Source organism: Herpailurus yagouaroundi, unplaced genomic scaffold (assembly GCF_014898765.1).
Source record: "Herpailurus yagouaroundi ecotype Mexico unplaced genomic scaffold, PumYag 100, whole genome shotgun sequence".
NCBI classification, from domain to species: Eukaryota; Metazoa; Chordata; class Mammalia; order Carnivora; family Felidae; genus Herpailurus; species Herpailurus yagouaroundi.
This window is the reverse complement of record NW_024412391.1, coordinates 54,257,274-54,282,829: the sequence shown is the minus strand read 5'-3', so window position 1 is coordinate 54,282,829 and position 25,556 is coordinate 54,257,274. Positions and strand designations below refer to the sequence as shown.

Below are 25,556 nucleotides of genomic sequence, written 5' to 3'. Positions count from 1 at the left end.
TTAGGTATCTAAGTGGAGAGAACTTAAGCTGAGAGAAGTCCAGGATGGAGATATCCACTGAAGAGTTGTCAGTAGAAAAATTATTTCTGAAATCATGAAAAAGATAAAACTGTAAAGATAGTCAGTATAAGGATAGAAGGGAAGAATTTGAAGTCTTAGCTCTGGTGTACTCCAATAATTCGTGGTCAGGAAAATTAAGAGCAATCTACAAAGAGCCGTAGAGGGAGGATAAAGAGAGAGAGAGGGTAAAAAAGGAAAACCTGAAGAGTGTAATATCCTGGAATCCACACAGGGAAACTTTCAAGGAAAAGGGAGTGATCCACTATATCAAATTTTGATGTTGGGTCAAGTGAGATAGTACACAAAACCTGATTAGGATTTAGCACTATGGAGGGCCTTGGTGATTTAATAAAAGCTATTTCATTAGAGTGGTGACTTCAAAACTTGACTGGAAAGGGTTTAAAAGACAAAGGTAGGAGAAGAATTGGGGACTGTTAATTCAGACAACATTTTGAAAGTTTTTATACAAAAATAAATAAGAAATTCAGTGGAAGCTAATTGGGGACAGGGTCAATAAAGTCATTTTTTAAGATGGGAGAAATAAGAGCATGTTTGTACACTGATAAAAATGACGTAGTAGAAAGTGGAGGGAAATGACACAGGAAGGAGAACAACGTCTATAAATAGAAGAGAAAGCCAAGTGGAGGAATTGTCTTTAGATAGGAACACGCTTAAGTCAAACACTGTCAAAGCAACAGATGAAAGGAGGGGCTGTGGAAGCTCTTTTCTGCTTGTTTCTATTTTCTCGGGAAGCAGTCATCAGCTGGGACTTAGGATTTAAAAGGAAGTATTAGAAGTTTGAGGAGAGAAGAAAAAGTAGGAAGTATTTTTCAGGGAGAGTGGGAGAATGAATGTACTAGGGAAATATAATATGATTGCCAGGCAGCATTAAGAGCCCACTTGAGATTAGAGATCATAAATTTAAAGGAAGACAGTCATTATGGTTGTGATTTTCTGCAGCCGTATTCAGCTGTATGGGAGCAGATGTGGAGTAGGCAGAGAGATGGATTTAACCATGGATTAGCCATGGATGAAATTCTGTAAGACAGACACAATGCAAGGGAAGAGGGAGTAATTATAAGGATGGGTCACAAGATGTAAATTGGGTGAATAAGAAAGGGACAATGACAACTGGGTGACAGTGAAAAAGTGGTGTGAGCAATTGACTTTGGTCCCAGTAGAATACAAATATGTGTGAATTAGAAAGACAAAAGGTAATGGTCACGGAGGCAGATTCCTGAAATGGAAAGCTTTGGAAATTAAGAGTTGTTAGTATAAAGAAATTATATGCTATAACCTGAGTATTGATTGTCCTGTGTTGATAGAAGATGGCCCTTTTAGGGGACGTAAGGTCAAGGCACTGAGAAGCTAGACGGAAGCATTATATGACCAAGGATAAAACGGGAGTAGTTTAGGACACAGTGATTTTTTTTTTTTAAACGTTTATTTATTTTGGGGACAGAGAGAGACAGAGCATGAATGGGGGAGGGGCAGAGAGAGAGGGAGACACAGAATCGGAAACAGGCTCCAGGCTCCGAGCCGTCAGCCCAGAGCCTGACGCGGGGCTCGAACTCACGGACCGCGAGATCGTGACCTGGCTGAAGTCAGACGCTTAGCTTAACCGACTGCGCCACCCAGGCGCCCCAGGACACAGTGATTTTTATCTCTTGAAAGGAAAAGAGAGAATGACCTGGAGATACATAAAGGAGTGCAATAAGGAAGGGTAATAGGAGCTCACAGCATGAACTTTAAAACTGGAAGGATTGATGAAAGAAGGAGGAAAGATTGCCTGGAAGTGGCAAAGTGCATTTTCCCCATCTCCAGGCCCTGTGGTATTAGAATGTGCAAGAGAAAAAGCCACTCATTGAGAGGACTTTTGAAAAAGAGCCTCCTTAAGGAAGAATCAGTTTGTAATGGGAGTGGTTCTCAACCTTGGCTGCTCATCTCATAAATAGTTTAGACAGAGGATCAATTGACTGACAGATGATAGATTTATTTAAGATAAATAGTTTCCAGTTTCCCTGTTTAAATGTTCCCCCCAAGTTCGAACAGACGGTCTACAACATGTTCAAAACAAGTAATTTTTCAGTTACTTAAATCATATGAATGGCATTATTTTCATCTTCTTTATGCAGTGAGAAAACAAACCACCGTCTTGCACCTTAATTAGCTGATATTACCTCAGAGGAATTACTGAAATGTATTTAAGCAGGAAATGACCTCATTTAAACATTTTTTTTTTTTAGTATCAAGAGGGAATTTTCCAACAATAATAAAGTCTACTTCTTCATGTTACACTAAAGGGATAGGATTGAATGTGTCACGGGGTACAATTCTGAGAAGGCTACTGACAACAACTACAGATAGGCCATGCAGCCATGTAGACCTAAATGTCTACGCAGCATCGATCCTTCGGACATGATACTCAAGAAGACCGGGAAATACAATGTGAGTCCACCACATTAGGGGGAAATGCCGCATTCATTTCCTTACTAAAGGTGTCATGGTGTACAGTCTATGGTGAATTAACATACAAATGGTGGTGGGAACAAGTTCAAGTGCTTAATAATAAGAGAGAAAATAACCAAGTCAAATCGATTTTTAAGACTGGATATTTTATCATTTTTAAGTTTATTCATTTATTCCTCCAGACAGCATGTTTTGAGGGTCTAATATATGGGAGGCACTCGGCTGGCTAAAGAGGACACAGCAACAAACGAACTCTTAACTTCCCAAAGTTTATAATGTGGCTTCTGCACAGTGAAGGAAATAATCAACAAAAGTAAAGGGCAGCCCACAGAATGGGAGAAGATATTTGCACAATTTACAATCTTCTTCATGCTTGTGAAGAATATTTTTTACTCACCACTCAAAAAGGCAAGGTATATGTGTATGCCCTGATAATTATAATTACAGCAATTACCTTTCATTTAGATATTTACTCCTAAATTTATTTCCTGATACCTCTTGTGAAGACTCAAGATACCTAGGAGTCTTACAAAATTTGGAATGAGGAACCACAAACTCAGAAAAAAACTAGTATTCTTAGTAAATCTCTCATGATTTTTGTGACTTTAAAAATCAAGAATAAACATTTCTGTCACCCCCAGTGAGGGTGGAGGCAGTTAAAATCAACTCAGATGTCTTTGGGTTTTGTTTTTTAACATGAATACTAATAACACAGATTAAATAAGAATAAACAGAGATACAAGGGTTGAAGAAAAAAATTTTTAAATGCATTTGACCATAACTCTTCTGAGAAGAGGAACAAAATGGAGTAATGTTGCAGAAAGAAATGAAAATCCCCAAGGCAACCCAGAGAAGGGAGAAGAGCTTCTCTTAAAGTACAAATGGGTCTTTGTTGGATTTTAACAAGCCCTTGAAGGGAAGATTCCTGGAGATGTCTGAAGTTCTTCATTTAATGTGAAAATACTTTACACTTTCTCTTAAACAAAGAAATCACCCCACTGGCTAGGAGCCAGAGCATGCACATTTTTTGAGGCACCAGAGGAAAAGAGAAAAGAAGAAAGAAGGCCAGCACTAGCACATTCACCCTCAGGGAAGAATGTGCCCCACTTCCCAGAGTTGTAATCAGTGGCAGTTCTGGATCCTGATTAATGAGTCCTTCCATGTTCCCCGCTCTGCTGTCCCTCTGCTGCTCTACAGTTTCAAGTTTCGCCCCAAATCTGGAAGTGCGTCCTCAGTGAAGAAAGCCCTGAGATGATGTGCCGGGAATAAAAGGGAAATGCAGATATTGGTGCTACCTGACCAGCAGGAAATTTGAACTGTAGCAACTGAGATGGCCCAAAGAGTTGTTGAAATGTAAGATAAAGTTCAGAAAGGGATTACTATGTCATGCTTCTTTTTGAGGGGGGCAGGGAGCAGAGTTTGAGTTAAAAGCTTAGGAGTCAGTGTGTGGGACACTATCACTTTTTCATTGTGTCCTGCTCAGGGCTGGGACTTCTTGGAGTCACAGCTGCAGTGAGGCTTTCTACTTAACCTGAAAAAGGCTTTTGGTGTCATTTGGGTGGCTGAGCTGGGATAACTCGTCTGTGAGTTATGATTTATTCAGATATGTGACTATGATATTCACAGACACATTAATGCTAGTAGTAACACCTACATTTGCATACTATCTGCTCAACAGCATTAGGGCTTTATAAATATAAAGTAAACGAATCTCCCCAAGAAGGCTATATGGCACAGAAATGGAATTACAGGGATGTACGCCATCGACTCACCATCTCACAGCGAGGAAATGGTGGTCCTTGCTTCAGAGTCTGTGCTTTCGAGCACTCAACCATTTGCATCTCCATTCAAGGAAAACCCTGATATGAGTACTAATTATCATGTTCAAAGATGCCCAGGTGCTCCTTTTAAGAGAAACTAGTACTTTATAAAAGTACAAAAGGAGGAAGTATCTAAGACAGCAACAAAGAACAGGAGTTAAGAATTAGGACTGAGTTTGGAGGCTGCCTTTTGCCTGTTTCCAAGCTACGTGACACTGAGCAAAGGGCAATGTTGTTAAAACTCAGTTTTCTCACCCGTAGGATGGGGATAACAATAGCAGGTTTGCCATAAAGAGTAAATGAGATAATGCATGTTAGGTAGCACCTATCCGGTACAAGAAAATTATAATAAACTGTAGCCAAAAACTTAATGCCTTTAACATAGATTTCTCATAAACAATCTGATAGTGAATTTACTCCAGTGAAATCTAAGCTTTCCAATTATTTTACACCCACAATATAAATTAGAGGACTGTTTTATGTATTTCAAGAACTTGGATATGGCACGGATACGTTTGGCTACAAAAAAACAAATGTGAAAATTAACTTCGGCACATCCAAATCCGGGCATCTAGCTGACAACATGAAGCAAATTATTAGACTGAGAAGTGACTATGTGCCACACATCAGAACAAGGAATGCCTCTCTTCGTTTGCTTCCAAAACTGTCCCTCAGTCTCAGACTTCTTCTGGGTTACTTTGCAGTCACTGTCCCTGGAGGAGCAGTTGCTTGTAGCTCAGCACTGTGGCTTCTAGCACCAAAGGAAGCTTTCAGACCAGATCACTCTAAGTCACTCTGTGTCAAGCTGCCAAAGACTTTGTGGTTAAGAAGAATGGTTGAAGCCTTCTATAATTTAAAACCAGGGTGTTTTTTTTTCCACTGGAGTGATTCAATGTACATTGTGTGCACACATGTTCCAGTTACAGATGGAGACTCAAATGACTATCAGACCCTTTGGTGTGAGTTCAAATTTCCTGAAGGTGTTGGAATGTCTGTAAAACATCAGATGCCCTTCTGCTTGAGCTTTTTTTTTTTTTTTTAATAAATACATTTTAATTCTTTGCTGATTTGACATCTCGCTTTATTTACGGAAAGATTTGACAGTGCCTTTGAAAAATTATTCGTAAAAAGTTTTTGAGTCTCTGGCAGGTAACTGATTTTCATATTAAGCACTTAGATCTGATTTGCCTATAACCGAAGACTAGTCATTGTGTTTGTGTGTGTTCCCTTCCCACCAAAAAATCTAAAATCTTTATTCTTGTTCCAATACTATTAGTCATATTTTACAGAATTATTGGTGAGGTGCTGTCATCACTCTAACGATTTAGTTTTCCTACTTAACCTTCAGAAATTCTTTTCAGAGAAGCTTGGGCAATGTTATCAATGTATACTTGGGCATTTTATTTCTAAGCCTTGTGATAATTGTGAAGTAGCTTCCACTTACCTCTTTTTGCACTAATCCTGATTGTCAGAGACAGAAAAAAAGCCTCCTGTGGTGTTGTGCTTCAAGTAGCAGGTCCTGCAGTCCAATGGCTTCCACCAGCTGCCTTTGTTTTTAATGTCTGAGAATCAGAATGTTAAGAAATTGCCGTGAAAAGAAAAATATTTGAAGCAGATATAGTCTTCAGTTGACACCCTGCATTTTTGGTCTCAAGCAAAAAATGAAAACACAGAATATCCATCATCAGCCACCAACCCTGCAGATAGGCTGAAAATGTAGCTGTTTATATAACATGCTTTCAGGTGTATTACTCCCCAGCATGGGATCTCTTGCTCCCTTTCCGATGGCAAAAATTCTACCATTAGAGTCATTAGAGTCATTCCTAAGAATATTAAAGCAATGCCACTGTAACAATGTAATATTACGATGCCATATCATCAATTCAAGACAGGCTCTTCATGCTGTGGTAGCAAATGACCTCCAAGTCATAGTGATTTAAAATCATAAAAGTTTTCATTATTTTCTTACTTATGTGACAGGTCTATCAGTGGGGCAGAGGGCTTCTGTTCATCAGTCATTCAGAGACTTCTCTTATCATCATTCCTAAAGAAAAAAAAAATCCTAAATGGGTCTGAAAGTCACAAGGAGGTGCCCAGATCCCTACCCTGATACTGATCAGTTCTACTCACAACTCACCGGCCAGCACTTGTAACATGGTCTCTACAACCACAAACGGGTCAGCAAGTACATCCAATATGCACCTGAAGCAGTGGGAAAGCATTTAGTAGGAGCACTAAATGACTCCTTCTTTAAGGAATTCTGAATTTGGAAACAGCCTTTACCTTAATGCTTGAGAAATTCTGAAAAGTCCTGAAGAAGCAAAGGTGAAGGAAAGCAAGGCTAATTGGGTTCAGAGGCTTCTCGGGACATAAGCCCAAGGGAGAGGAACCTGTTTGTTTGGAAACAAACAAACAAACAAACAAACAAACAAACAAAACAGATGTTAAACAAAAATAAGAGGCAGATCAATTTATTATGCAACTTTGTTCATATCAGTTGTGCTTAAAACTACATTGTAATTAGTGTCAAATTTTTAAAAATGTAAGTATAGCATTTATACTTTAAAAATCACACAAAGTAATATTATATGTGAGGAGCACCTGGGTGGCTCAGTCAGTTAAGCGTCTGACTTGGCTCAGGTCATGATCTTGCAGTCCGCTGAGTTCAAGTCCCGCATTGGGCTCTGTGCTGACAGCTCAAAGCCTGGAGCCTGCTTCCAATTCTGTGTCATCCTCTCTCTCTGCCCCTCCCCACTCACGATCTGTCTCTCAAAATGAATAAACGCTAAAAAAATTAAAAATATATATACTATTTGACAAGATTATCACAAAAATGTTAAACACACTTATATTTGTGTAATACTACAAATAACAAAGCCAGGTCATTCATTATTTGCTTCAAATTAGCATTGAAAGAAAATAGCCAAAACATGATATGGACCTACGCTAAGGTTTTTTAAATGTCTTTATTTATTTACTTTGAGAGAGAGAGAGAGAGAGTTTATTGTAAGTCTCCTCAGGATTCACTAAAATGAATAACTACTTGCCAGGAAATCAGTTTTCTTTTGAGAACTATAAGTGGCAGCCACATTTCAATTTGTCTGCTTCATACTTAGATGACAATATTTTCATAACTAATTACATTTTTTATAGCCACTCTCTCTAACCATGAAGCTACCCATCGGTGCTAGATCACTCAACAGTCCCTTAACAGTTAAGTACTTTTTATTGTATGACACACTGCAATTGTGTATCAATTCATCTGTTGAGGAACATTTGAGTCATTTCCAGTCTTTGGTATTACAAATAAAGGTGCTTTGGACATTTAGGTGCAAGTCTTTATATAGACATAAGCATTCATTTCTATAGAGCCTGTACCTAGGAATAGAATGACTAGCCATAGAAAAGTGTGATTTTAAATTTTTAAGAAATTGCCAAACTCTGTTCCAAAGTGATTATTCAATTTTCCTTTCCCTTGAGCATTGTATGAGAGTTCCAAATGTTCCATTTTCTCAAACACTTGGTATAGCCAGCCTTTTTAATTTTAGGCATTCTAACAGGTGTGCAGTAATATCTCATTGTGGATTTAATTTGAATTTTTCTAACAATGAGTACGTTTTTATTCACCATTTAAACTATTTTTTGAGGTATCTGTTGATGTCTTTTGTTTCTTCTTTGATTGGATTGTCTGCTTTTTTTCTCTTTTTCTTTCTTTCTTTCTTTTTTTTTTTTTTTTTTTTTTTGGAATTGATTTGTAGGAACTCTACATGTTCTTGATTCAAATCTTTTGTCTGACAGATGTGTTTTGGATAGTTTCTACCAGGCTGTCATTTGCTTTTCATTTTCTTAACTGTATTTTTGGAAGAGTAAGTGAAAGAAATGAAAAATATTAGGCAAATGACACTGAAAGTTAGATATTAGTTTTTCTAAAGGAAGGAGCTGTCCTCAAAATTGCATCACATTCTTTCTGGGACTAAGATATTAGGTATCATTAAGATACGCAAAATTCAAAACTAAAGAAAATCATATAAAAAACACCATCACAACAATGTCCATTTCCTGAGTGCCAAGGCTGTGCCAAACAATGTGGTTGGCTACTTAGATAGGAAGTGACTGAGATAGAAGCCTGTCCAACTCCAGAATTATACAACTTTTATCTCTGCCAAAGCCAGCATATTTCTGTTAGTGTTTCATGATTAGTCTGAGAGCCTAAAAAACAGTGAACAAAAAGTACACATTGGTAAACTTCCACTTCTACAAACTTAGCTTTTTTAAGTACTGTGATATTGAGTCTGAAAAGTAGAACATTGAAAGTGATGATCTCAAAATGTCGGATCAATCTTTCCATCCATCTTAATTTGGGGGACTCAAAGGAGTGGATGATACAGGATTACTCTAAATAACAAAGAGGAGCTGTTTGCATTTATTTTTTAAATTATTTTTTTTTCTTAATGGTTATCTAACATACTTTTAAATGTTAAAGCAAACAGGTATACTGTGAGGACATTCATATGTATTTTTAAGGTAAAATTTCAAGTTTCTGGAAAATATTTTTTTTAATTATTTGAAAATTTTATTTATTTGATTTGAGAGAGAGAGAGAGAGCATGAGCAGGGGAGGAGGAAAGAGAGGAAGAGAGAGAATTCCAAGCAAGCTCCATGCTGTCAGTGCAGAGTCTGGAGCGGGGCTTGAACTCATGAACCATGAGATCATGACCTGAGCCGCAATCAAGAGTTAGATGCTTTACTGACTGAGCCATCCAGCTGCCCCAGAAAATATTATTTTTATGGTTGATTATTTCAATTATACCCTCATGTACTGGCATTCTTTATTCACTGGCATTTGTCATTTGGGTCTTTCTGAAAAGACAGCTATTTATTGAGTTTCGAGTCAAGGAGAGTTTGATGCTCAAGTCTTGAGTAGTGGTAAAAAGTTATGCATAGGGTTAATTCTGACTTCCATGTGATCAGTCATAATTTTAAGCTCATGGACTGAGATTAAATGATAAAAAGTCACACCAGAAGAAGGTACAAAGTTGAGGAAATATGTTTATATAAAATATGGAAAATATAAGAAAATAGTAAAATGTAGATTTAAACGCAAATATGTCAGTAATTATTTATCAACAGCAACAACTCTATGTGTGTTGGAAGAAATATATCTAAAAACAAAGTTAAGAAAATAATTGAAAGTAACAAATAGAAAAATATGAAAAGCAGAAACAGCAAACAAAGCAACTATAGTGATTTATCACAAAGTATATTACAAGGCATAAAGCATTACTAAAGAGATGAAAAGAAAATATTTATGGGTAATAAGAGGTTCAATTGGCCAGAAAGATATAACAATTCTAAATACCTAGTTTTATAGCTTCAATTTTATGAGACAAAAATTAACAGAAATTCAAGGAAAAATACAAAATAAATACAGAATATTCTAAAAATTATGATTAAACACTGAGCTATAAAGCAATGACTAAAAATAATATTAACCACAATGTGGTTAAAGATGCCAAAACCTGGGGCGCCTGGGTGGCGCAGTCGGTTAAGCGTCCGACTTCAGCCAGGTCACGATCTCGCAGTCCGTGGGTTCGAGCCCCGCGTCAGGCTCTGGGCTGATGGCTCGGAGCCTGGAGCCTGTTTCCGATTCTGTGTCTGCCTGTCTCTCTGCCCCTCCCCCGTTCATGCTCTGTCTCTCTCTGTCCCAAAAATAAATAAATAAATTAATTAAAAAAAAAAAAAGATGCCAAAACCAAATCTAGAAAAAAATAAAAATAATATTCCAATGAGGAAGGTGTTATCCCAGAAATTCTAGAATGAGTCAACCTTTGAAAACCAATCAGTGTATTTAATCACATCAACAAATAAATTAGAAATGCTATTATTCAGAAAAAGAATTAGCCAAACTTTAATATTCATTACTTAGAAAAACTTTTATTTTTTTAGCAAAGTTTTCATAAAACTGAATTTAAAAACATTTTAAAACAAAAAAAACCAAAAAACTTTCTTCTATACTAAACATATCTACAAAAATGCACAGCAAAATATAAAATTATAAATTTTAAAAGTCTTTCTCACTAATAAATATTCTATTATCAACAATATGTCCAACATTTTATTGGATTCCCAAGCAATTACAGCAAGACAGAAAAGAAAATAAAATGTCTACGGCATTGAAAGAAACAAAACTGTTTTGCTCTTCACAGTGAGAAAATCCAAAAAATTCTACATGTAAATTATTAAAACAAGTAAGTACATCAGGGCTACTGAATATAAGGTTGTAAGAGTGCTCCTGAGGAAAAAAAAGAATGAATAGGATAGACAGATGTGTTTTCAGCAAATGGCTTATGCAATTGTAAGGACAGGCAAGTATGAAATCTGTAGAGTGACAGGCTGGAAATTCAGGCTGGAATTGATATTGCATTCTTGAGGTTGAAATCTTCAGGGCAAGCCAACAGGCAGAGTTGTTTCTCCTCCTCCTCCTCCTCCTCCTCCTCCTCCTCCTCCTCCTCCTCCTCCTTCTCCCTCTTCTCCCTACTTCCCCTCCCCCTTTTCCCCTTCCCCCTTATTCCTTTTTCTTCCTTCCTCCTTCTTCTTTCTTCCTTCTTTATTCTGACAGAGAGAGTTAGCATGCACAAGAAAGGGAGGGGGCAGAGAAAGAAAGAATCTCAAGCAGGTCCTGAGCTGTCACCACAGAGCCTGATGCAAGTCTTGATCCCAAGTATCTTGAGATACCGACCTGAGCTGAAACCCTGAGGCTGATGCTTAACTGACTGAACCACTCAGGCGCCCCCAGCAGGCAGAGTTTTTATACTGCAATTCTGAGACAATTGTTTCTTTTTGAGGAAACTTCAGTCTTTGGTCCAAAGGCATTCAACTTATTGAATGTGATTCTCCCATGTTATGGGAAATACTCTGCTTTACTCAAAGTCTAATGAGTTAAATATTAATCACATTTTAAAAATAGCTTCATAACATCTTGATTGTTATTAAATAAATAAATGGGCAACATAGCCTAGTCAAGTTCACACATAAAATTACCCATCACAGTCTAGCACTTGTTGTGAACTTGGCACCCCTACACGTCTCCTTAAACCATATTTAATCTCTAATGACACAATCCAAATATACTTCTGCCTAATATGATACAACTATCCCGTGTGCAACCCAAAATCCACTAATTCTTTTACCAGAAGATGATGCAAACTCCTTGGGTGATAATCCCTTTTCCCTCATATCCTGTAACTTAAATACTATGATGTAAAGTTAACAAAACTTAAATACCATGATGTAAAGTTAATACATCTTATATAAGAAGAAAAACAGTATGTCTACATGTACAGAGACACACACAAATATATTCATAGTAGAATAAGGAAGAAATAGTCATAACGATTATAGTTCTAGTTTCTGAAACTGATCACCTGGTTGTGGACGGTATTAATAACCACCTCTATCCATTCCATATTGTCTTAGCCCTCAGGAAGCATGTCAGCAGAACATGGCTCTTTACCTGCTACAGAGACCCAAATAGTCATTCACGAAGAGTCTAGGCTATTAGTAGTCCTGCCTGAATTGTGTTGTTGTAATTTTCCACTGACTCTAACCACAGAGCATGGTAGCAGTAGGAGATGCCTAACAGAGCTTCTGTATTTCAGACATTCTCTTCCTTACGTTCATTTTATAGTACCAGCTCAATTTCCTCCTGGAAATTGGAACCATTCCCCCACCAGTATAATAACTCCCTACTTTGACTATTGATTTAGAGTCAGTCTTAACTTCCAGTTCAATGGAATCATTCAGTGTCCCCTGTTGGAAGCCTTTCTTCCTTTGAAACTAAGATCTCTAGACCAGCAAAACAGAAAATGGTGAAGACAGGAAGGAAAATTTTTGCTGGTGGACCACTAAGGGTAATAGTGAGTGGAGCCACTTCCATTCCCACCCCTAGCTTCTTGGACCCATGAGTCCTGGATATGAAATAAATAGCATATGTTGAGCACTGATTCTCAAGATTCCCTTATATATTAATTATATATTATATCATATTATATTATTTATATCTGTATATACATACTATATATTCTAATATATAGAGGATGAGTTATAAATCATACCTTTTTATATAATGTATGAAAGCATACATCACAGTATTAAATATTATTGACAGATATATAAAGTATTAAAACTTAGACAGAAAAAACACACAAAATATAAGGACAGGGTAACATTTGTATAAGCAAAGTGGCATGATTGGAGAGACGTATAAAGAGAACTTCAATTATGAACTTGTTATTAAATTTTTTTTTTCTGAAGCAAATATGGCCAAAAAAAAAAAAAAAACACTGAATTTTTCAAATGGGGTATGTGAGTCAATGGTATGGACTGAACTGTGTCCTCCTAAAATTCATATTTTGAAGTCCTAAACTCATTACGATGATATTTGGAGATGGGGCTGTTAGGTGGTAATTAGGTCCAGATGAGGTCGTGAGGGTGGGACCCTCATAGTGGGCTTAGTGCCCTCATAAGAAGAGGCTTCAGAAAACTTGCTCCCTGTCTCTCCACTATGTGTGAATACACCCAGGAGGCAGCCATCTGGAGACCAGGAAGAGAGCTCTCACCAGAACCCTACCCACTGGCACCCTCATCTCAGACTTTGAGCCTCCCATACTGTGGGAGGCTCCCATAAACTTCTGTTGTTGAATCCACCCAATTCATGGTATTTTGCTATGGGCCCACAAGCTGAGAGAGTCATCATTATGCTATTTATATTATAACTCCTCACATTTAAAAAATGACGCCCCTTTAAAAAAAATTTCATCACCATAAATAGCAAGGTCATGTTGCCCAAAGAATGCATGGAACCATGGAATGCAGCAACAATTAAAAATAAGTGAAGGCATTCTTCAATTAAAAGCAAGTGAAGGCATTCTTCAAATTTAAATTACTACACAAATAGCAGGTATTGTAAAATCCTTGAAGGCAGGAATTATATGAATATCCCCAGTGCCTAGTGCAATACTTGCCATATACCAGTGCTTAATGTCTGTTGTATATAAAGAGTACATAAGTTAAACAACTTCTAAAACTACCCAAAGAAACAAACTTTACAACCAATGTTTTCTGAAATTCCATAAAGACATAAAGCTACATCAATAACAACTAAATATTTCTTTGAGCGGCTTATTATTATGTAACATGTTTCTTAACTTTTAAAGTTACTATAAGTAACATGGACCTCTTGGTCTGATAAAAACAATCTTCTAATATCTTCTTTATACAAATTAGCAACTCTGACTTTCCCTGCTGTCTTTATAACTCTTTTCAATTTCCCTTCCCTAGCCTTCCTTTTCTGGTCCAAAGTTGGATCCTTTCATACTAAATAGGGGCATGTGATAGCTTCCTTATTTGTCTTCTTTTGAACTAATAGTCCCTAAGAAACTATTATCATTTTTATTTTCTGTCAGCCCCAAGACACATACTGCAACTTTTTCAGGAAAAATGATCACATTTTGTTTATTAACCTGCAACAGACAACGCTCAGATTTTTTTTATTGATATATAAATAAGCTATCATTGTAGAGAACCACATCTAGAGTGTGGACCTGGATGCTATTTCTACAAATGGAGCTATCGAGGAAATTTTAAAAAGAGTGGTTGCAAGCAAGCACTGTATATACAGGTTTTTCTTTCTCATTTCTTTTGTCTTCTTTTGTCTCCTTTCCTTTCCTTCCTTTCTTCCTTTCTCTTTTTCTCTCTTCTCTTTTCTTTTTTCTTCTCTAACATCATATGTGTTTATACTTTCCCTAACTTTGCAAACGTGTTAATTCAAACTGGTCTCCTAAGTATTCCCTCCTGTTGGTGGCATTTGGCTGTATAGTAAAATGAGCAGCTCCCACAATTGTTAATGCTTCCTTCCTCAAAGGGAGAGAAGTACAAATTTAAGTTTGTGTTACTCCCCACCTGAGGCAAGATGTCTCGTCGTTTTTTGGTGAATTCAAATAATTGCTACAACAGTTTGTTCTTATTTGCATTATATAGAACTATAGCAACAATATTTGCACTGTTATTAACCTGTTTTGCAGTAAATGGTGTTTACTTATGGCCTTGTACATGTGGTATCTATTAAGTAACATCCCCAAGAATGGAAGCTTGCTTACTTGCTAAATGGAAAACAAAATGTCAAAAGTAATTGAGGGGAAATGAAAAGTAAATGGCAAATTTTGACAGGCTTAAGGCTTACTCAAATTATCAAAAATGCAGATTACTTAGACATTAATAAATGAAATACTAATAACAGTTCTTCAGGCTTGACTGGAACTATTTATGGCAAGATTTCAACATTTCTTCACATAATATGACACATTTACATTTTCCCAATGCAGTTAAGATTTCAATTATTAATGTAATACATATTTTATTAGTCATTTAGTAATACTGTAGAATAATTGAAAAACGCAGTGAATGATTTATAAAACGAGAACAGTGATTCCAAGAGACTTTCTTCAATTTAAGCAAGAAAATAATACTTTTTTTATAGAAGGAAAACACCATCTTCCATGGCTTTATTATTGTTGAATTTATAGCTCATATTTCAGTTGTCTTTAAAAATGATTTGAGATGGCCTAGCATAAACATAATGCAACCCATGTTACTTTAAAAAATATATATTTTAAATATTTATTTACTTTTGAGAAAGAGAGAGACCGAACATGAGCAGGGGAGGGGCAGAGAGAGAGGGAGACACAGAATACGAGGCAGGCTCCAGGCTGTGAGCTGTCAGCACAGAGCCTGAAGTGGGGCTCATACTCGTGAGCCGTGTGATCATGACCTGAGTGAAATCTGAGGCTTAGCTGCCTGAGCCACCAAGGCACCCCAATTAAAAATATTTTTAAATGTGAATGATAGGAGTCATTTGGGAAAGGAGAATCTGAGTACTTTGGCCAAAGGGTAAAAGTGGTATCTCACCAAGTGTTTTCTGCTCAGAAAGAGAATTTGTTGTTGCCAGCATCTCATGTGACATCAGATCCAATATGAGAAATGTTCAACCATTCTGCAAGATGATGCTACTCAGAACTTGAGCAAGAATTGAATTTCCTCTGGGAAGGTGTTCTTTTTTTTTTTTAAGTTTTTTAAAATTTATTTTAACTAATCTCTACACCTCATGTGGGGCTCTAACCCAAGACCCCTAGATCAAGAGCCACACACTCCTCCAACTGAGCCAGCCAGGTGCCCCTCCTCTGGTAAATTGTTGTGCATCTACCTCATTGACAATGTGGAAAAAATGCTGGGAACTAACATAACATCAGAAATTGCCCACCTGTAGCACCTGGGTGAATCAGTAGGTTGAGTATCTAACTCTTGATTTCAGCTCGGGTCATGATCTCACAGTTTATAAGATCAAGCCCAGGCAAAAGGCTCTGCACTGACAGCGGAAAGCCTGCTTGGGATTCTGTCTTTCCCTCTCCCTCTGACCCTACCCCAGTCAACCACACTCTCTTTCTCTCTCAAAGAAAATCAGGATTTAAAAACTATAGGCCAATAGGTAAGACTTTGAACTATGCCACCACTCAATCCTTGATATAGCAGAGTATTAGAACACAAATTCCAAAACCCAAAGAAATTTGGAGAGGTTATACTATGTCTGTGGATAGGTGGAAGAAAGAACTGGAAATAAATCTAGAACCTTGGATCTTTCATTCTCCAACTTACCAATTTTCATTGACAAACCTTAAAAAAATCCTAATGCAACAATATTAGGTTTCTGTTTTTTATGTAATCAAACTAATCTCACAACTGAGTTCCCATCCTGTAAGGACGTTGAGGAAGACTCCATTTCAGTTTTCCTGGGGGTCTCCCTACCCAGAGTAGTACAAAAGTCCCAATGTTAACAAAATGGGAAATCGTTCTGAGTCACATATCACAGTTGACATTGCTGCCCTCCAGAGGACTGATGTCCTCTGCCTTCAGGAGCCGTGATGCCCCTTTTTAGGCATGTTTGAAAAAGCTGAAAATATTCTTCTCAGGGAAGCTCCAGGGACTTGTGTGACCAATGGATCTTTAACCTCTCTCTTGAGTCATACTAATACCCCCATATTTTTCTGCTTCTCAAAAGCACACCCCTCTCTTCTGCCTCCACAAGACCCCAACAATGTACTTTCACTCATCCTAGGAGAAGTCTACATCATGAAGTTTCTATTTGCTGCCCTGCAAAGACCTCCAAGGAGAAGAATAACAAAGATCAGCTGTCTGCCTAGAATGAAGGGAAGAGAAAAATTGTACGGAGCACAAATGCTATTTAATCTTGAAACCAAATATTGCCACCAGAATGACTTAAAAATGATAAAAAGTTTGTCAGAACGTTTTAACTTTAATACTAACTGAACCAAAATGTGCAAGGTATTGTATCTTACCTTTTCAATGCAACCCATTTTAAGAGGTCATGAAGCACATGATGTAATTTTTTTCCCATTCATTTTTGTTCGGTTTCTTTGAATTCAAACTAAAATTGACTTCATCACTCATTTGACTCTCCTCTCCAAACTCTCCCCAATCCACTGATTTCTTTCCTCTTGTCTGTGTTGGTGATTGCACTGCCAAGGTAAGTCCTGTGATATCTCTTAAAGAAAAGAAGCAAGAAACCAAAATAACTCAACCCATTTAGGCAATCCGTTATGGTAGCTCCTACACAAGCTATGGACACCCATCTCTCTGTTTTTACAGAAAGTACTTCTCTATGATAAGGTATGGCTCTTCTACATCTGGAGCAACCTCCAGGATTCTATAAGTCCAGGTCAAGACCTACCTTCTCCAAAAAAAGTGCTCCTCAACCTCTTTTTTTTTTTCTTCTTGGAAACAGTCGTTCCTTTTGTCTGAAAACTCTCAGATTTGCTTCTCTGCAACATTTCACTATTTCCTGGAGTATATACTTGTCTTAGGCATCTTATGGTTGTGCTTATATTTTTATTTACTTTTTTGCACTTATGATATTTTTAAATCATTTATATTATTTATAAGACTTTGCCTATGTGTCTCTAGACCATGAGCTTTGAGTGTGAGGCTATGATTCTTCTCCATAAGTTCTCCATACAGAGATCTCCATAGGCCCCCAGTGAGAGGCCCCCTGTGAAACTGTTGTATCCTGCCTTCAAGATGTCTGAGAGGAATGTACAGCCATACCTCAGCCTGGTGATTCTGGCAGAATTTAGAGAAAAACATGTTTCCAGTGTAAATTAACATAGAATAAATTAGGTAAGCAAAGGCATTTGATGCCTTTATATTTCTCACACATTACATTAATATTTTAAATGTGTTCCATATACATATATGTGTACTTATCTATTTATATATACACTCTCCTTATCAATAAAATGGCTTAGTATACATCCTGATTTTTGAGAGAGTTGGAGAAAGGAACCCCACATTTTCTGGAATAGAGAAAGAGGAAATTCAACTAGTGCAGGAGGTATCTTTCCTCCAAAAGAAAGCGGAAAACTTCCTCCAGCAACCAAGACCCAATCTAATTTTAAAAGGTCCTTTTTATGAATGTAAAAATGAATGCTATTTGAATTATCCATTCATCAAAGCATTAAACTTAAAAACGAATTTCTGCTCTCCAGAATGGCGCCATTGCACATTTCTGCTCCAGAATAATTCGTGTGGCTATATCTGGCAGCCAAACATGAAAGTGTGGGTGTTGAGTGGCTGGCAGCTGGCCCAGTATTTAACCCTGCTGTTTTAGAATGCCATAAAATAAGCACAATTTAATCTTCCCAAATCATTTGGTCAGTGACTGTGATTTCCGCAGAAAATAACTTCAAAGAAGACAGGCACCTTTGTTGATGCTTGTTTAAGCAGCTTTGAGTGCCAACATATTTAAGGATAGGAAGCACAAACCTCAAAGCCTATAATACATTCTTGGGATTATATACCAAGGGGATGTGTAGACTGGCCTATTAAATTTCCCTGGTGGTAAGATGTGCTTAGATTGACACAGTTAAGAGATAAGGTCATCAGATAAAAAGTCTGGCTTAGTTAAGTAGAACATGACACTCTTGATCTCAGGATTGTAAATTCAAGCCCCACCTTAGGTGTTTAGATTACTTAAAAATAAAATATTTTGGGCTCCTGGGTGGCTCAGTCACTTAAGTGTCAGTTCAGGTCATGATCTAGTGGTTGGTGAGTTAGAGCCCCCCTCAGTCTCTGTGCTGACAGCTCAGAGCCTGGAGCCCGATTCAGATTCTGTCTCCCTCTCTCTCTCTGCCCCTCCCCGGCTCATGTTCTGTCTCTCTCTCTCTCTCTCTCTCTCTCTCTTTCTCTCTCTCTCTCTCTCTCTCTCTTTCAAAAATAAGTAAACATTTAAAAATAAATAAAATATTTAAAATAAAAGTCATCACAAATGGATAGGTACTGCTAGTTAAAAATCTATGAAAGTAGAGACTTTGCCCTAGATACTGAAAACAGACTGGTGGTTGCCAGAGGTGGGCTGGGGGTGGATAAAATGGATGAAGGGAGTCAAAAGGTACAAAATTCCAATTATAAAATAAGTAAATCATGGCGATGTGATGTACAGCATTGGAACTAAAGTTAATAACACTGTAGTGCATGTTTGAAAGCTGGTAAGAGAGTAAACCTTACAAGTTCTCATCACAAGAAAAAGTGCTTTTTGTAAATATATGTGGTGATGGATGTGAACTAAACTTATTGTCATCATTTAAAAAGATACACAAATATGAAATCATTATATACACCTGAAACTAATATAATGCACATCAATTATATTTGAATTTTAAAAAGATTGAGACTTTGCTATAAAAAAACATAAATCAGCATATAAAACTATGATGTTTACTTATGACCTGGAAAAAAAAAAAACACTTCTTTAGGATACTCTCCATAATAACCTCCATTTAATTGATGACATGAAATAAAGATTGTATCAATTTATCTCATGTTTAGTTGGGAACATAATAAACAACTATTTCTTTTAATGTTTACTTATCTATTTTTGGGAGAGAGAGAGCAGGAAAGCAGGGAAGGAAGAGAGAGGGAGACAGAATCTAAAGCAGGTTCTAAGATCCAAGCTGTGAACTCAGACTGGACTCAGGACTCAAACTTACGAACTGTGAGATCATGATCTGAGCCAAAGTCAGACACTTAACCAACTGAACAACCCAGGCACCCCACGAACAACTAGTTTTTTAAGCTGTCATTTGACAGTTTTGGAGAATATTACATGATGTAATTTCAGTAAGTGTATCCATTATATGTAGAAACAAACTCTAGGGAAAGTACCTGATCTCCTTTGATTAATGCTGAGAATCTATTTTAAATTAAGGAAACCAAACCTGACCTACTCTAGTATGAGGGAACCTGATGTCATAAACGAATTTTGGTGTTTTCAGTAAAACTCTAAGACATGATTTATTTTTAAGAGCTTCCCATCTTGTCTTGAATAAAAAAAAAAAAAATGAAAGACCAAAAATACATTATTTTTCACAATGCATTTATCTAACTTAGACTTACATATGTAAAAGTAGTTTAAACCAAAATTACTTCTAATATCAATAACACAAGGCAATTTGCCTTCTTTATCTTACCACTGAAGACGAACATAGATAAGTCACATTACATATTTATTAAGATGCCTAAGAATATTTTTCTGTCATCAATTTTGTCCATTATTTGCTGTGCAAGTATTCTATTTTGCCTCTCTTTATATTTTCCAGTGACAACTTTTATTTTATTTTATTTTTTTTAAGTTATTTTTTTTTTCAACATTTATTTATTTTTTGGGACAGAGAGAGACAGAGCATGAACGGGGGAGGGGCAGAGAGAGGGAGACACAGAATCGGAAACAGGCTCCAGGCTCTGAGCCATCAGCCCAGAGCCCAACGCGGGGCTCGAACTCCCGGACCGCGAGATCGTGACCTGGCTGAAGTCGGACGCTTAACCGACTGCGCCACCCAGGCGCCCCTCCAGTGACAACTTTTAATTCGCTTCTCAGTCCCAGTCTCTTACATAACTCAACCCATTTCTTAGATTTTCAGTTCCTTGATCTCTTTCTCTTAACTTTCTTTTCCAATCCATACTTAATTTCTTCCCTACTTAAAATGGGTTCCATGATTTGTCCTAATACTACCCTCAAATTCCTTGCCCCTTGACTATCTTTGTGTTGTACTCTTTGGAATGTCAATTTCTATCTCTGATTCATTCTAACTAGTTACTTTGTTATTTTTCCTGGCTACCAGCGATTACCAGAAAAAAATTAAATGGCTTAATTCTATTAATAAATGCCATTACAAACATGATATTAGCTGGAGCTATTCTCATAGTGATTCTTATTTTACCCAGAGATTGTTATGTTCTTCTCATACCTATATGATTCACGTTCTGCAAAAGATCTATCTTTGGAAATCACAGGGCAAAATTTCCTCCCCTCAAATCCCACAGGGATAAAGTTCGGGATCATTCCATGAGGAAAGTAACCTAGAGTGTGACAACTACTAGTTGATCATGAGGGCGTCTAAAACAGGTGGTAGAGGAGGGGACAAGAGTATTAATTACTCTCCAAAAGATGACTCACTAAATAAACCCAGAATAAACCAAACGTTTTCTGAATCTTCATGTAGCAGATGTTCTATCTTTTCTTAAAGATTGATGTCAATTATTCCTACCAGTACTGTGACTCATTTGCTTTCTTCATGGTCTTTGGCATAAGGAGCCTGAAGTAAGTGACTGATAGTTATATCATAGAATTCCGAGGGACTATCACTGTGTACACTGATGGAAGAATTCTCCTTTGAGAACCATAACCTCTCGATTCACAGACCCTAAATTTGTGGCAATGAGAAGTACAAGGACCCCAAGTCTGTCACTGGGAGTGATGGTAAGTGGGAATATTTGTACTTCAACTACTTGGTTCCCAGGTTCATGTATTCTCTTTGAAGACAAAACCTCAGATAATCGTGTTTCATTTACAGTATACACTCAACCCTGAGAATAATGTAGTCCTGGAGGAGGATACTTGCAGGACATAATTTCAAACTTGTGCCTCAGCCACATCTTTAAGAGGTCAAGATACTGTGTTCTGAGGCTAGTGACTGGAAAAGAACCGTGGGATCTCTTGGTCATTTTTCCACTGCCACATTTCCTTTGATATACTTACCAATATTAGTTTTATTTGTGAATAAAAACACTCTGCAAGCTCTCAGATAGTGGGTCTAGAGAAAGCTCTGTTGGCATGAAAGTCAATCCCATAGCAAGAATAAGTGTCAATTACAGAGAATATGAATTGCGATTCTTTCAGAGTGAAAGGGTCCAATGTAGTCCACCAAGAAGCTGACTGTTCTCTTCAAGGAACAGCCATGTACTAGGGTCCAGGATTGATTTCTTTGCTGACAATTTGCGTATTCAACAGGGAAAGTCACTAGATTAGCACTGGTAAGTCAGTGCCCATGCAGAGCCCCCATGACTACATTCTTCATTGTCCATAGTGCCAGCACTAGGGTGGATTATCATGGAGGTTGGGTGATGTCTACTGGCCAAGTCACTGTATCAATTTGGTTGCTCCCTTCTGTGGACAATGTGTGTTTTCTCTCAGAGATATTGACATACCAATCAAAGATCTTCACATTTTGTGTTTGTTTCATAGGTCCAAATACAGGTCACTTCTCCAGACCTCTTGGTCCCCAATTTTACATTCTTCCTTTTCTATGTCCCTGACTAACCAGCTATTGCCACTATTGATGAGTTCATGTGACCATGAGGTATTTCTCTTTCCACACAAAGTGAATGCCAAATACAATACTTCCAGCTTTACTTATTGAAGAGTTTTCCTACACCACTGCCTTCCAGGGAAACCTCTGCTTGGAGTTGTGATTCATCCATGTTTTCACCTAACATCATGATAACATACCAACCCTTTAGTGAACTCATGACTGAGGGGCATTCTCTTCCATCACCTGTTTATAAGCGAACTTCAACACTGCAGTAGGTGTGACTTGGGGGAGATGTGCTGCTACAGGAGTGGTAGATAACATGGTGTGGTGGAAGGGATTGTCTGGGCTACTAGCTTATGCAATTTATTATCTCTGCTTACTCCTGACCCTGGATGTATCATTTCCACCTTACAACTGTTGGGTTCCATCTGACCGTATTACTTAAATAATCTTAGAGGATTCAGTACATGGTGGCCATCTCTGGCTATTTAATCACTGAATGTCACCAGGTCAGAAGCTCAATTCCTGCCAGGGCCCAGCTGCATACCAGGAGCTGGCTTTCAGTAGGTATGCAGTTCATTACAATAAATAATGCGGCCTTGTTCCAGAAACCTGGGGGTCTATGTTTTAATATTTCCACCAGTGATGCCTCTGGTCTCATATTACCACAGGGGCTATGTTTTCATTCTCCCAATGCACATAATCCTGGTATCACAGTAGAATATGGCTCAAGAGACACTGTGATTACACCATATTATTCCCTTTCCTGCTTTGAGCCCCACTAAAAATCACGATAGCCTTCCATGTCACCTAGAAGATGTATTAGAACATCAGTCTTAAGTGCTGAAGATGCTAGCTAGAGAATTCAGAGTTTTGTTACAGAATAGCGAGTTTTGTTACAGAATAGCGAGTTTTGTGCTTCTTTCTAGAAAACTTATTTAAATCTCAACAATCACCAAATTTTTCTTTGGACTGGTAGTATATGAACTTGGATAGGAACATTTTTACCTCTCTATTTACCATTTCCATCAATTATGTTCCACAGTTGTATTAGGCAATACCTATTACTGTGTCATGAATAGAAATCATAGATATTTTCATATTATGTTATAGTTATTATATATATCTTGAACTAGTATTTTTATACATGATTTTAATATTTTGAGGTATTAGACCTGCCTCTATCTCTTAATATTTAATAATTTAATTAATGTATATATTACATTAAAAATGCATGTTCAACATATTTGACATAATATTTCAATATAATAGATTTAACTTACAATTCTATAAATTTCTTCATTTATTTACAAATATTTTTACTCTGTAAACTTCTACAGAATGCCACAGAAGTCCAGTTTATAACATAAAAACATCTAGAACCCCTACCTAGAACAAGCCTCTCTCTCTGGTGAGTACGCCTCTATGACATTCAGGTCATCCACCCTAAAGCAGCCTCCTGGGTGCTTTTTACAACATCCTGTTTTTTAGATTTCTTTTCATCACCATGTTTATAAATGCCTATATTTCCTCGTTCATATGGCTGGCTGTTGTTGGCTCACACTTGATCTGGTTGACATTTCCTTCTTAAAATGTCCCACTTTAACATGTCAGGCTTATCCCTCTAGACTTTCTTCAATGGATAAACTTCCTTTGAAAGATAATTTTCCTTAGTTTTTGTCCACTAACACTTCTTTATTCTCTAATTCATTTTCCTATGTGGATAACTTCATCCATTGACACTAGTCCAAACATCATTAAAATGTATTATTCCCAAGGGGATATACAAGTCCATAATCCCTTATGTGTCATCCTGAAATCCCTAAACCTCCTTTTTCTCTACAGAAGTCACTGGTAGCAAAACATTACCTGAAATTACAAAATAGCCTATACTTACCTCATGTCGTATGAATATTCATACATTTCATCAATAGAATTTGTACTATGGTTTATTACATGGTGCAGCCAGGATCCTGCTAAGAATACTACCTTTCAAAGGATGGGAGTAAACTATTACCTTTTTTTCATTTAAATTATAGTTAGTTGGGGTGCTTGGGTGTCTCAGTCATTTAAATGTCCAACTCTTGGTTTCTGATCAGATAGTGATCTCACAGTCCCTGAGATCAAGGCTTGAATGGGTTCTGTGCTAACAGCATGGAGCCTGCTTGAGATTCTCTCTCTCTCTCTTTCTCTGCCCTTCCCCCACTCATTCACACACATACTCTCTCTCTCTCTCTCAAAAAGAAATAAACTTTAAAAAATTGAAAAAAAATTGAGTTAACATACAGGGCAATTTTGGTTTTAAGAGTAAAATTCAGTGATTCATCACTCACATACAACACCCAGTGCTCAACCACAAGTGCCCTCCTTAGGACCCATCGTTCACCTAGTCCATCTCTCACCTACCTCCCTATGTCAAATCAGAGTTTGTTCTCTATCATTAAGAGTCTCTCGGGGCACCTGGGTGCCTCAGTCGGTTGAGCGTCTGACTTTGGCTCAGGTCATGATCTCCCTGTCCGTGAGTTTGGGCCCCACGTAGGGCTCTGTGCTGACAGCTCAGAGTCTGGAGTCTGCTTCGGATTCTGTGTCTCCCCCCTCTCTGTCCCTTTCCCACTCACGCTCTGTCTCTCTCAAAAATAAATAAACATTACAAAAATTAAAAAAAAAAATAAGGGTCTCTGTTGGTATGTTTCCTTTTTTCTCTTCCCCCCACCCAACTTTCCATATATTCATCTGTTTTGTTTCTTAAATTCCACAAATGAGTGAGATCACATGGTATTTGTCTTTCTCTGATTGACTTATTTTGCTTAGCATAATACATTCTAACTGTATCTGTGTCATTGCAAACAGCAAGATTTCATTCTTTTGGATGGCTGAGTAATATTCATTGTTTGTATGCATGTATGTATGTATGTGTATATATATGTGTGCATGTGTGTGTGTGTGTGTGTATACACCAAACTTTATTTATCCATTTATCAGTTGATGGACAATTTGGGCTCTCCCCACAGTTTGGCTATTGTTGATAATGCTTCTATAAACACTGGGGTGCATGTACCCCTTCAAATCTGTATTTTTGTAATCTTTGGGTAAATATATAATAATGCAATTTCTGTAAGGTAGGGCAGTTCTATTTTTAGTTTTTGAGGAACTTCCATACTGTTCTCCAGAGGGGCTACACTAGTTTACATTCTCACCAATAGTACAAGAGGATTCGCCTTTCTCCACATCCTTGCTAATACCTGTTGTTACCTGAGTTGTTAATTTTAGCCATTCTGACAGGTGTATCTCACTGTGGTTTTGATTTGTATTTCCCTGATGATAAGTGAAGTTGAGCATCTTTTCATGCGTCTGTTAGCCATCTGGATATCTTCTTTGTAAAAGTGTCTATTCATGTCTTTTGCCCATTTCTTCACTGGGTTATTTGTTTTTTGGGTGTTGCATTTAATAAGTTCTTAAGAGATTTTGGATACCAACCCTTTATCAAATAT

General features: G+C 37.4%; 2 long non-coding RNA genes across 2 annotated transcripts in view; one reads left to right on the top strand and one right to left on the bottom strand.

Annotated features, from left to right (window-relative positions):
- LOC121028673 (uncharacterized) overlaps nt 1–6,997 on the bottom strand; it is a 132,387-nt gene extending 125,390 nt beyond the window's left edge. Inside the window, exons 1-5 of the long non-coding RNA XR_005789376.1 lie at nt 6,951–6,997; nt 6,633–6,739; nt 6,487–6,551; nt 6,319–6,393; nt 5,794–5,911 (exon numbers count right to left, since the gene is read on the bottom strand). This is a non-coding gene — a long non-coding RNA (uncharacterized LOC121028673). The remainder of the gene's footprint in view (nt 1–5,793; nt 5,912–6,318; nt 6,394–6,486; nt 6,552–6,632; nt 6,740–6,950) is intronic.
- On the top strand, nt 835–19,458 carry LOC121028676 (uncharacterized). Its single transcript, XR_005789380.1, has 3 exons — nt 835–847; nt 9,371–9,376; nt 18,961–19,458. It is a non-coding gene; the product is annotated as an uncharacterized LOC121028676 (long non-coding RNA).
- The last annotated feature ends 6,098 nt before the right edge of the window (nt 19,459–25,556 follow it).